This window comes from Amphibalanus amphitrite, unplaced genomic scaffold, assembly GCF_019059575.1.
Source record: "Amphibalanus amphitrite isolate SeventyFive unplaced genomic scaffold, NRLGWU_Aamphi_draft 001999F_arrow, whole genome shotgun sequence".
In the NCBI taxonomy this organism is placed as follows: domain Eukaryota; kingdom Metazoa; phylum Arthropoda; class Thecostraca; order Balanomorpha; family Balanidae; genus Amphibalanus; species Amphibalanus amphitrite.
Window position 1 is genome coordinate 71,098 of NW_024883492.1, and position 9,865 is coordinate 80,962.

Sequence of the window (9,865 nt, forward strand, 5' to 3'; positions counted from 1 at the left end):
TCCCACAAATTGTATATCTCGGATTTTTCCTAAAGGTCATATGAGGTCAGGTCATTTTCGTGACCTCACCATTATAAGTCAATGGGGAAAAATGAAAACTGCTATTCTGGCGCCGGGAACGATCTCCAACTATCTCAAGCACACAGAATCGTGATTTGATGCACTCCTTGCAAGGTTAGATGCGTCACTTTTGCAATGTTGACCTTGCGTGACGTCATTTATGACGTCATCAAGGTCATATTAGTTTTTCGACAATAACTCTTGATCAAATTGAGCTAGCGAGTCGAGAAAGCCACCAATGGACTCAGGAAGACCTGCCGAATCGAATGATATGCGACATGACCTCTTTCGACCAACTTCGTGACCTGGGGGTGCTGACCTGACCTTGACCTGAGGTCAACACCCCAAGTTGACCTGACCCGGACAAAAAGTATATCATTCGACGCGCCTGAGCGAGACGAACACGATGCTGCCGAAATCGGCGCTCTGCGGCCGTTTTTTGCGAAGTTATTCACCAAAAACTGAACCGTACCTTGGGGCACTTGACCTGACCTCATAGGTCACCGGTTGACCTAGGACCTTAAAATCGGGTACCAATCTCTGCGTCTCGTAACGGCGCACACGCTCGTTTTTTCCTCGACGCGCTAGCTCCACCAGGGGCGAAACGGCGAGGGGGGGTCGTACCCGCCCCCCCCCCCTCGGCCGGCGCGTATGTAGAAAACCAATAGGTCCGGCGAGGGTTAAGGGCCCTTTCAACCCAGTCAGTCAAGGGCCCTTTTGACTGCGGACCCCCCCCCCCCCCCCCCTGAGAGAAATCCTAGATACGCCACTGGATAGGCTAGGTTAAAATTTTCAGATGAAGACTTGCCAAAGATTTTAGGAGACAAAGAAATATGAGGACAAAAAATGTGAAACGAAGAAATGCGCCGCCAAACAAACGTGGATACAAAAAAAAACATGATGAATATCTGTGCAACAAAGAAATACGAGCAAAGGACATGACAGTTGACACAAAGAAATGTGCAAAGTTTTGAGGACAAAGAATTGGGTGTCAAAGAAAGCTGCGTACAGCGATTTGTCTTTGGAGTCCCCAGACAAACCACCACGCTGATGTGATCCACCGAGACCGGAAAAAACTACCTATACACTAGGTATGCGTTTGTTGACTTTTCAGTTACAACTGCAGTGGTCCAGCAAGAGATCATTTAGTGATTCTGATTCATATTGTGATTCTACAGAATTATCCCTCTCACTCTCCACCTCATCTTTGAGGCCTGATTGCTTACCTGATCAAGAAATAGTTGCTGACGCTCTGTTAGTAGCAGGTATATATTAATTTTGTACGAAAATTAATCCACCTCAGTGCACATCAACCGTGTATAATCCCCCTGCGCATTTAATATGGCTTTCAATATTCACCACCACCGACCAAACCAATTCAAACCAATTCAAATTGAATTGAAATCAAAATGGATGAAAGGTAGAAGGTGCCGAAAATACCTGAAAATACTGTTCAAATATAATCGCCATGTAGAGAAAAGGACAACTTATGCCAAATTGTCATGAGCCCTGATCGGCGGCCGGCTAGTCAGGGTTGCCAGATCCAGAATGGTCCTTATCGCCAAATTCGCCCCTCGAATTTCGCCAAAATTCGCCAAATAGGATGCGCTGTATAAGCATACGTAGCAGCGCAAGTTGGCGTTCGTGTAACCTATCCAAGAACCTATCTCGTTTCTCATATTCATCTAAATAACAGCGTACCTTAACCAGCGCCAAATAAAATAGCAAAGGCAGAGGTGGGGATCTTGGGGGGGGGGGGGGGGGTCAGGACCCCCCCTGAAAACGAATTACTGCTATGTAAGTCAATGGTACCTACTGCATCCAGCCCGCCTCCATCTGCCCGGCATGGACCCCCCCCCCCCCCTGACATTTTGACAGATCTCCACCCCTGAGCAAAGGTCGTGCGAGATGTGGTTCAGAAGATATTTTCATCAGGAAGATTTTATATTTTAGCATAGGCGCGGGAGCCGGGGGGCAGTGGGGGCAGCTTGCCTCCCCAACAATGGGGTCGTGGGGGCGGTGCCCCCACAGCTTTGAGACGGAATACCACACTTTTTTTGCAAACGTTTTCTTTTTTTTGTTGAAAAAGCCAAGGGGTGAAAAATAAGTGGCCTAAAACCGGTGAGAAAACTAGATTTGGGGGTACCCTAGGTTAATCTCTATTATGGTGTGCCCAAGTCGGAAAGTAGTTCCCGCGCCCCTGTATTTTAGTGCCTAATATGAAACGTCGGAAGGTTAAATTAATCAGATTACGAAATATTTCGTAACGATGTTTTTCGCTTTGTTTTGTTTATTTTTTTAAGTAATATTCGGTGATTTGGAGGCGAACTCGGAAATTCGCCAATATTTGACGTTTTATCGCCTATCGCCAAACGCCGTGCTTCTATCGCCAATGACTTCCAAAATTCGCCAAATTGGCGACATATCGCCAAGTCTGGCAACCCTGCGGCTAGTACTCTTGCCCGCGCTCACATACGTGCACGTTACCCCGGCAACGGGCTATTGACCAATGAGAAGCGAGAAAAGTGTTACGTCACTGCGATTTTTCATATACCTGTGCCCCCCGGACGTGACGTAGTGTGCTCGCGCGCGTGCAGGGTCTCTGCGATCGAAAAAGAGCGCTAGCAGCGCGCCACTCGACGCCGCAATTGTCAAAAGCGGCGTGTTAGTATGCTTTATTATGAATGATGTGTATGTAACGGAAGTTGGCACAGATTCAGCACAGGTTCAGCACAGCACAGATTCGGTAGGGGGAAAAAAGGCCCCGGTAGAGGGAAACCTTTATGTACCGTTTTCCCCTAGAAATGACGCCACAAAGAGGTGAAAATGGGTATCAATCGAAAGCTCTCGTTTACCCAGACACAGTCCTGCAGGAAAATTTCACTTTTTCCCCATAGGAAAGTTTGTACGGGAAAATAAAAATTTTGGGTCAATGGGGGGTCCCCCCCGATTTCGTTCAAAATCGGCACACAGGTGCCCCACCACCAGCCGAGAAACTTTCCCCAAAACGGTCCCCGTTGCATTGACGTTTAAGGCCCGTAAAGCCCCCTAGACTCGTAAAATATCCGTAAAATCACCTTTGTACGGACAAAAAAGTGGTGCTATAGTAAAAATGGGTATCAATCGAAAGTTCTCGTTTACCCAGACACAGTCTTGCAGGAAAATTTCACTTTTTCCCCCATAGGAAAGTTTGTACGGGAAAATCAAAATTTTGGGTCAATGGGGGGTCCCCCCCGATTTCGTTCAAAATCAGCACACAGGTGCCCCACCACCAGCCGAGAAACTTTCCCCAAAACGGTCCCCGTTGCATTGACGTTTAAGGCCCGTAAAGCCCCCTAGACTCGTAAAATATCCGTAAAATCGCCTTTGTACGGACAAAAAAGTGGGGCTATGGTAAAAATGGGTATCAATCGAAAGCTCTCGTTTACCCAGACACAGTCCTGCAGGAAAATTTCACTTTTTCCCCATAGGAAAGTTTGTACGGGAAAATCAAAATTTTGGGTCAATGGGGGGTCCCCCCCGATTTCGTTCAAAATCGGCACACAGGTGCCCCACCACCAGCCGAGAAACTTTCCCCAAAACGGTCCCCGTTGCATTGACGTTTAAGGCCCGTAAAGCCCCCTAGACTCGTAAAATATCCGTAAAATCACCTTTGTACGGACAAAAAAGTGGTGCTATAGTAAAAATGGGTATCAATCGAAAGTTCTCGTTTACCCAGACACAGTCTTGCAGGAAAATTTCACTTTTTCCCCCATAGGAAAGTTTGTACGGGAAAATCAAAATTTTGGGTCAATGGGGGGTCCCCCCCGATTTCGTTCAAAATCAGCACACAGGTGCCCCACCACCAGCCGAGAAACTTTCCCCAAAACGGTCCCCGTTGCATTGACGTTTAAGGCCCGTAAAGCCCCCTAGACTCGTAAAATATCCGTAAAATCGCCTTTGTACGGGCAAAAAAGTGGTGCTATGGTAAAAATGGGTATCAATCGAAAGCTCTCGTTTACCCAGACACAGTCCTGCAGGAAAATTTCACTTTTTCCCCATAGGAAAGTTTGTACGGGAAAATCAAAATTTTGGGTCAATGGGGGGTCCCCCCCGATTTCGTTCAAAATCGGCACACAGGTGCCCCACCACCAGCCGAGAAACTTTCCCCAAAACGGTCCCCGTTGCATTGACGTTTAAGGCCCGTAAAGCCCCCTAGACTCGTAAAATATCCGTAAAATCACCTTTGTACGGACAAAAAAGTGGTGCTATGGTAAAAATGGGTATCAATCGAAAGCTCTCGTTTACCCAGACACAGTCCTGCAGGAAAATTTCACTTTTTCCCCATAGGAAAGTTTGTACGGGAAAATCAAAATTTTGGGTCAATGGGGGGTCCCCCCCGATTTCGTTCAAAATCGGCACACAGGTGCCCCACCACCAGCCGAGAAACTTTCCCCAAAACGGTCCCCGTTGCATTGACGTTTAAGGCCCGTAAAGCCCCCTAGACTCGTAAAATATCCGTAAAATCACCTTTGTACGGACAAAAAAGTGGTGCTATAGTAAAAATGGGTATCAATCGAAAGTTCTCGTTTACCCAGACACAGTCCTGCAGGAAAATTTCACTTTTTCCCCCATAGGAAAGTTTGTACGGGAAAATCAAAATTTTGGGTCAATGGGGGGGTCCCCCCCGATTTCGTTCAAAATCAGCACACAGGTGCCCCACCACCAGCCGAGAAACTTTCCCCAAAACGGTCCCCGTTGCATTGACGTTTAAGGCCCGTAAAGCCCCCTAGACTCGTAAAATATCCGTAAAATCGCCTTTGTACGGACAAAAAAGTGGTGCTATGGTAAAAATGGGTATCAATCGAAAGCTCTCGTTTACCCAGACACAGTCCTGCAGGAAAATTTCACTTTTTCCCCATAGGAAAGTTTGTACGGGAAAATAAAAATTTTGGGTCAATGGGGGGTCCCCCCCGATTTCGTTCAAAATCGGCACACAGGTGCCCCACCACCAGCCGAGAAACTTTCCCCAAAACGGTCCCCGTTGCATTGACGTTTAAGGCCCGTAAAGCCCCCTAGACTCGTAAAATATCCGTAAAATCACCTTTGTACGGACAAAAAAGTGGTGCTATACTAAAAATGGGTATCAATCGAAAGTTCTCGTTTACCCAGACACAGTCCTGCAGGAAAATTTCACTTTTTCCCCCATAGGAAAGTTTGTACGGGAAAATCAAAATTTTGGGTCAATGGGGGGTCCCCCCCGATTTCGTTCAAAATCAGCACACAGGTGCCCCACCACCAGCCGAGAAACTTTCCCCAAAACGGTCCCCGTTGCATTGACGTTTAAGGCCCGTAAAGCCCCCTAGACTCGTAAAATATCCGTAAAATCGCCTTTGTACGGACAAAAAAGTGGTGCTATGGTAAAAATGGGTATCAATCGAAAGCTCTCGTTTACCCAGACACAGTCCTGCAGGAAAATTTCACTTTTTCCCCATAGGAAAGTTTGTACGGGAAAATAAAAATTTTGGGTCAATGGGGGGTCCCCCCCGATTTCGTTCAAAATCGGCACACAGGTGCCCCACCACCAGCCGAGAAACTTTCCCCAAAACGGTCCCCGTTGCATTGACGTTTAAGGCCCGTAAAGCCCCCTAGACTCGTAAAATATCCGTAAAATCACCTTTGTACGGACAAAAAAGTGGTGCTATAGTAAAAATGGGTATCAATCGAAAGTTCTCGTTTACCCAGACACAGTCCTGCAGGAAAATTTCACTTTTTCCCCCATAGGAAAGTTTGTACGGGAAAATCAAAATTTTGGGTCAATGGGGGGTCCCCCCCGATTTCGTTCAAAATCAGCACACAGGTGCCCCACCACCAGCCGAGAAACTTTCCCCAAAACGGTCCCCGTTGCATTGACGTTTAAGGCCCGTAAAGCCCCCTAGACTCGTAAAATATCCGTAAAATCGCCTTTGTACGGACAAAAAAGTGGTGCTATGGTAAAAATGGGTATCAATCGAAAGCTCTCGTTTACCCAGACACAGTCCTGCAGGAACATTTCACTTTTTCCCCATAGGAAAGTTTGTACGGGAAAATCAAAATTTTGGGTCAATGGGGGGTCCCCCCCGATTTCGTTCAAAATCGGCACACAGGTGCCCCACCACCAGCCGAGAAACTTTCCCCAAAACGGTCCCCGTTGCATTGACGTTTAAGGCCCGTAAAGCCCCCTAGACTCGTAAAATATCCGTAAAATCACCTTTGTACGGACAAAAAAGTGGTGCTATAGTAAAAATGGGTATCAATCGAAAGTTCTCGTTTACCCAGACACAGTCTTGCAGGAAAATTTCACTTTTTCCCCCATAGGAAAGTTTGTACGGGAAAATCAAAATTTTGGGTCAATGGGGGGTCCCCCCCGATTTCGTTCAAAATCAGCACACAGGTGCCCCACCACCAGCCGAGAAACTTTCCACAAAACGGTCCCCGTTGCATTGACGTTTAAGGCCCGTAAAGCCCCCTAGACTCGTAAAATATCCGTAAAATCGCCTTTGTACGGACAAAAAAGTGGTGCTATGGTAAAAATGGGTATCAATCGAAAGCTCTCGTTTACCCAGACACAGTCCTGCAGGAAAATTTCACTTTTTCCCCATAGGAAAGTTTGTACGGGAAAATAAAATTTTGGGTCAATGGGGGGTCCCCCCCGATTTCGTTCAAAATCGGCACACAGGTGCCCCACCACCAGCCGAGAAACTTTCCCCAAAACGGTCCCCGTTGCATTGACGTTTAAGGCCCGTAAAGCCCCCTAGACTCGTAAAATATCCGTAAAATCACCTTTGTACGGACAAAAAAGTGGTGCTATAGCTAAAAATGGGTATCAATCGAAAGTTCTCGTTTACCCAGACACAGTCCTGCAGGAAAATTTCACTTTTTCCCCATAGGAAAGTTTGTACGGGAAAATCAAAATTTTGGGTCAATGGGGGGTCCCCCCCGATTTCGTTCAAAATCGGCACACAGGTGCCCCACCACCAGCCGAGAAACTTTCCCCAAAACGGTCCCCGTTGCATTGACGTTTAAGGCCCGTAAAGCCCCCTAGACTCGTAAAATATCCGTAAAATCACCTTTGTACGGACAAAAAAGTGGTGCTATAGGTAAAAATGGGTATCAATCGAAAGTTCTCGTTTACCCAGACACAGTCTTGCAGGAAAATTTCACTTTTTCCCCATAGGAAAGTTTGTACGGGAAAATCAAAATTTTGGGTCAATGGGGGGTCCCCCCCGATTTCGTTCAAAATCAGGCACACAGGTGCCCCACCACCAGCCGAGAAACTTTCCCCAAAACGGTCCCCGTTGCATTGACGTTTAAGGCCCGTAAAGCCCCCTAGACTCGTAAAATATCCGTAAAATCGCCTTTGTACGGACAAAAAAGTGGTGCTATGGTAAAAATGGGTATCAATCGAAAGCTCTCGTTTACCCAGACACAGTCCTGCAGGAAAATTTCACTTTTTCCCCATAGGAAAGTTTGTACGGGAAAATCAAAATTTTGGGTCAATGGGGGGTCCCCCCCGATTTCGTTCAAAATCGGCACACAGGTGCCCCACCACCAGCCGAGAAACTTTCCCCAAAACGGTCCCCGTTGCATTGACGTTTAAGGCCCGTAAAGCCCCCTAGACTCGTAAAATATCCGTAAAATCAGCCTTTGTACGGACAAAAAAGTGGTGCTATGGTAAAAATGGGTATCAATCGAAAGCTCTCGTTTACCCAGACACAGTCCTGCAGGAAAATTTCACTTTTTCCCCATAGGAAAGTTTGTACGGGAAAATCAAAATTTTGGGTCAATGGGGGGTCCCCCCCGATTTCGTTCAAAATCGGCACACAGGTGCCCCACCACCAGCCGAGAAACTTTCCCCAAAACGGTCCCCGTTGCATTGACGTTTAAGGCCCGTAAAGCCCCCTAGACTCGTAAAATATCCGTAAAATCGCCTTTGTACGGACAAAAAAGTGGTGCTATGGTAAAAATGGGTATCAATCGAAAGCTCTCGTTTACCCAGACACAGTCCTGCAGGAAAATTTCACTTTTTCCCCATAGGAAAGTTTGTACGGGAAAATCAAAATTTTGGGTCAATGGGGGGTCCCCCCCGATTTCGTTCAAAATCGGCACACAGGTGCCCCACCACCAGCCGAGAAACTTTCCCCAAAACGGTCCCCGTTGCATTGACGTTTAAGGCCCGTAAAGCCCCCTAGACTCGTAAAATATCCGTAAAATCACCTTTGTACGGACAAAAAAGTGGTGCTATGGTAAAAATGGGTATCAATCGAAAGCTCTCGTTTACCCAGACACAGTCCTGCAGGAAAATTTCACTTTTTCCCCATAGGAAAGTTTGTACGGGAAAATCAAAATTTTGGGTCAATGGGGGGTCCCCCCCGATTTCGTTCAAAATCGGCACACAGGTGCCCCACCACCAGCCGAGAAACTTTCCCCAAAACGGTCCCCGTTGCATTGACGTTTAAGGCCCGTAAAGCCCCCTAGACTCGTAAAATATCCGTAAAATCGCCTTTGTACGGACAAAAAAGTGGTGCTATGGTAAAAATGGGTATCAATCGAAAGCTCTCGTTTACCCAGACACAGTCCTGCAGGAAAATTTCACTTTTTCCCCATAGGAAAGTTTGTACGGGAAAATCAAAATTTTGGGTCAATGGGGGGTCCCCCCCGATTTCGTTCAAAATCGGCACACAGGTGCCCCACCACCAGCCGAGAAACTTTCCCCAAAACGGTCCCCGTTGCATTGACGTTTAAGGCCCGTAAAGCCCCCTAGACTCGTAAAATATCCGTAAAATCGCCTTTGTACGGACAAAAAAGTGGTGCTATAGTAAAAATGGGTATCAATCGAAAGCTCTCGTTTACCCAGACACAGTCCTGCAGGAAAATTTCACTTTTTCCCCATAGGAAAGTTTGTACGGGAAAATCAAAATTTTGGGTCAATGGGGGGTCCCCCCCGATTTCGTTCAAAATCAGCACACAGGTGCCCCACCACCAGCCGAGAAACTTTCCCCAAAACGGTCCCCGTTGCATTGACGTTTAAGGCCCGTAAAGCCCCCTAGACTCGTAAAATATCCGTAAAATCGCCTTTGTACGGACAAAAAAGTGGTGCTATGGTAAAAATGGGTATCAATCGAAAGCTCTCGTTTACCCAGACACAGTCCTGCAGGAAAATTTCACTTTTTCCCCATAGGAAAGTTTGTACGGGAAAATCAAAATTTTGGGTCAATGGGGGGTCCCCCCCGATTTCGTTCAAAATCGGCACACAGGTGCCCCACCACCAGCCGAGAAACTTTCCCCAAAACGGTCCCCGTTGCATTGACGTTTAAGGCCCGTAAAGCCCCCTAGACTCGTAAAATATCCGTAAAATCAGCCTTTGTACGGACAAAAAAGTGGTGCTATAGGTAAAAATGGGTATCAATCGAAAGCTCTCGTTTACCCAGACACAGTCCTGCAGGAAAATTTCACTTTTTCCCCATAGGAAAGTTTGTACGGGAAAATCAAAATTTTGGGTCAATGGGGGGTCCCCCCCGATTTCGTTCAAAATCAGCACACAGGTGCCCCACCACCAGCCGAGAAACTTTCCCCAAAACGGTCCCCGTTGCATTGACGTTTAAGGCCCGTAAAGCCCCCTAGACTCGTAAAATATCCGTAAAATCGCCTTTGTACGGACAAAAAAGTGGTGCTATGGTAAAAATGGGTATCAATCGAAAGCTCTCGTTTACCCAGACACAGTCCTGCAGGAAAATTTCACTTTTTCCCCCATAGGAAAGTTTGTACGGGAAAATCAAAATTTGGG

The 9,865-nt window shown here is 46.9% G+C and overlaps 1 protein-coding gene across 3 annotated transcripts in view; it reads right to left on the bottom strand.

Annotated features, from left to right (window-relative positions):
* The window catches only part of LOC122376056 (iron-sulfur clusters transporter ABCB7, mitochondrial-like), a 32,023-nt gene extending 30,413 nt beyond the window's left edge, over positions 1–1,610 (bottom strand). The window contains exon 1 of one of the 3 annotated variants that reach the window (XM_043355727.1): positions 1,287–1,610. The gene's annotated coding sequence lies outside the window, so the exon portion shown is untranslated. The remainder of the gene's footprint in view (positions 1–1,286) is intronic. The other 2 variants (XM_043355729.1, XM_043355728.1) reach the window with 2 other exon arrangements.
* Between the last annotated feature and the right edge of the window lie 8,255 nt (positions 1,611–9,865).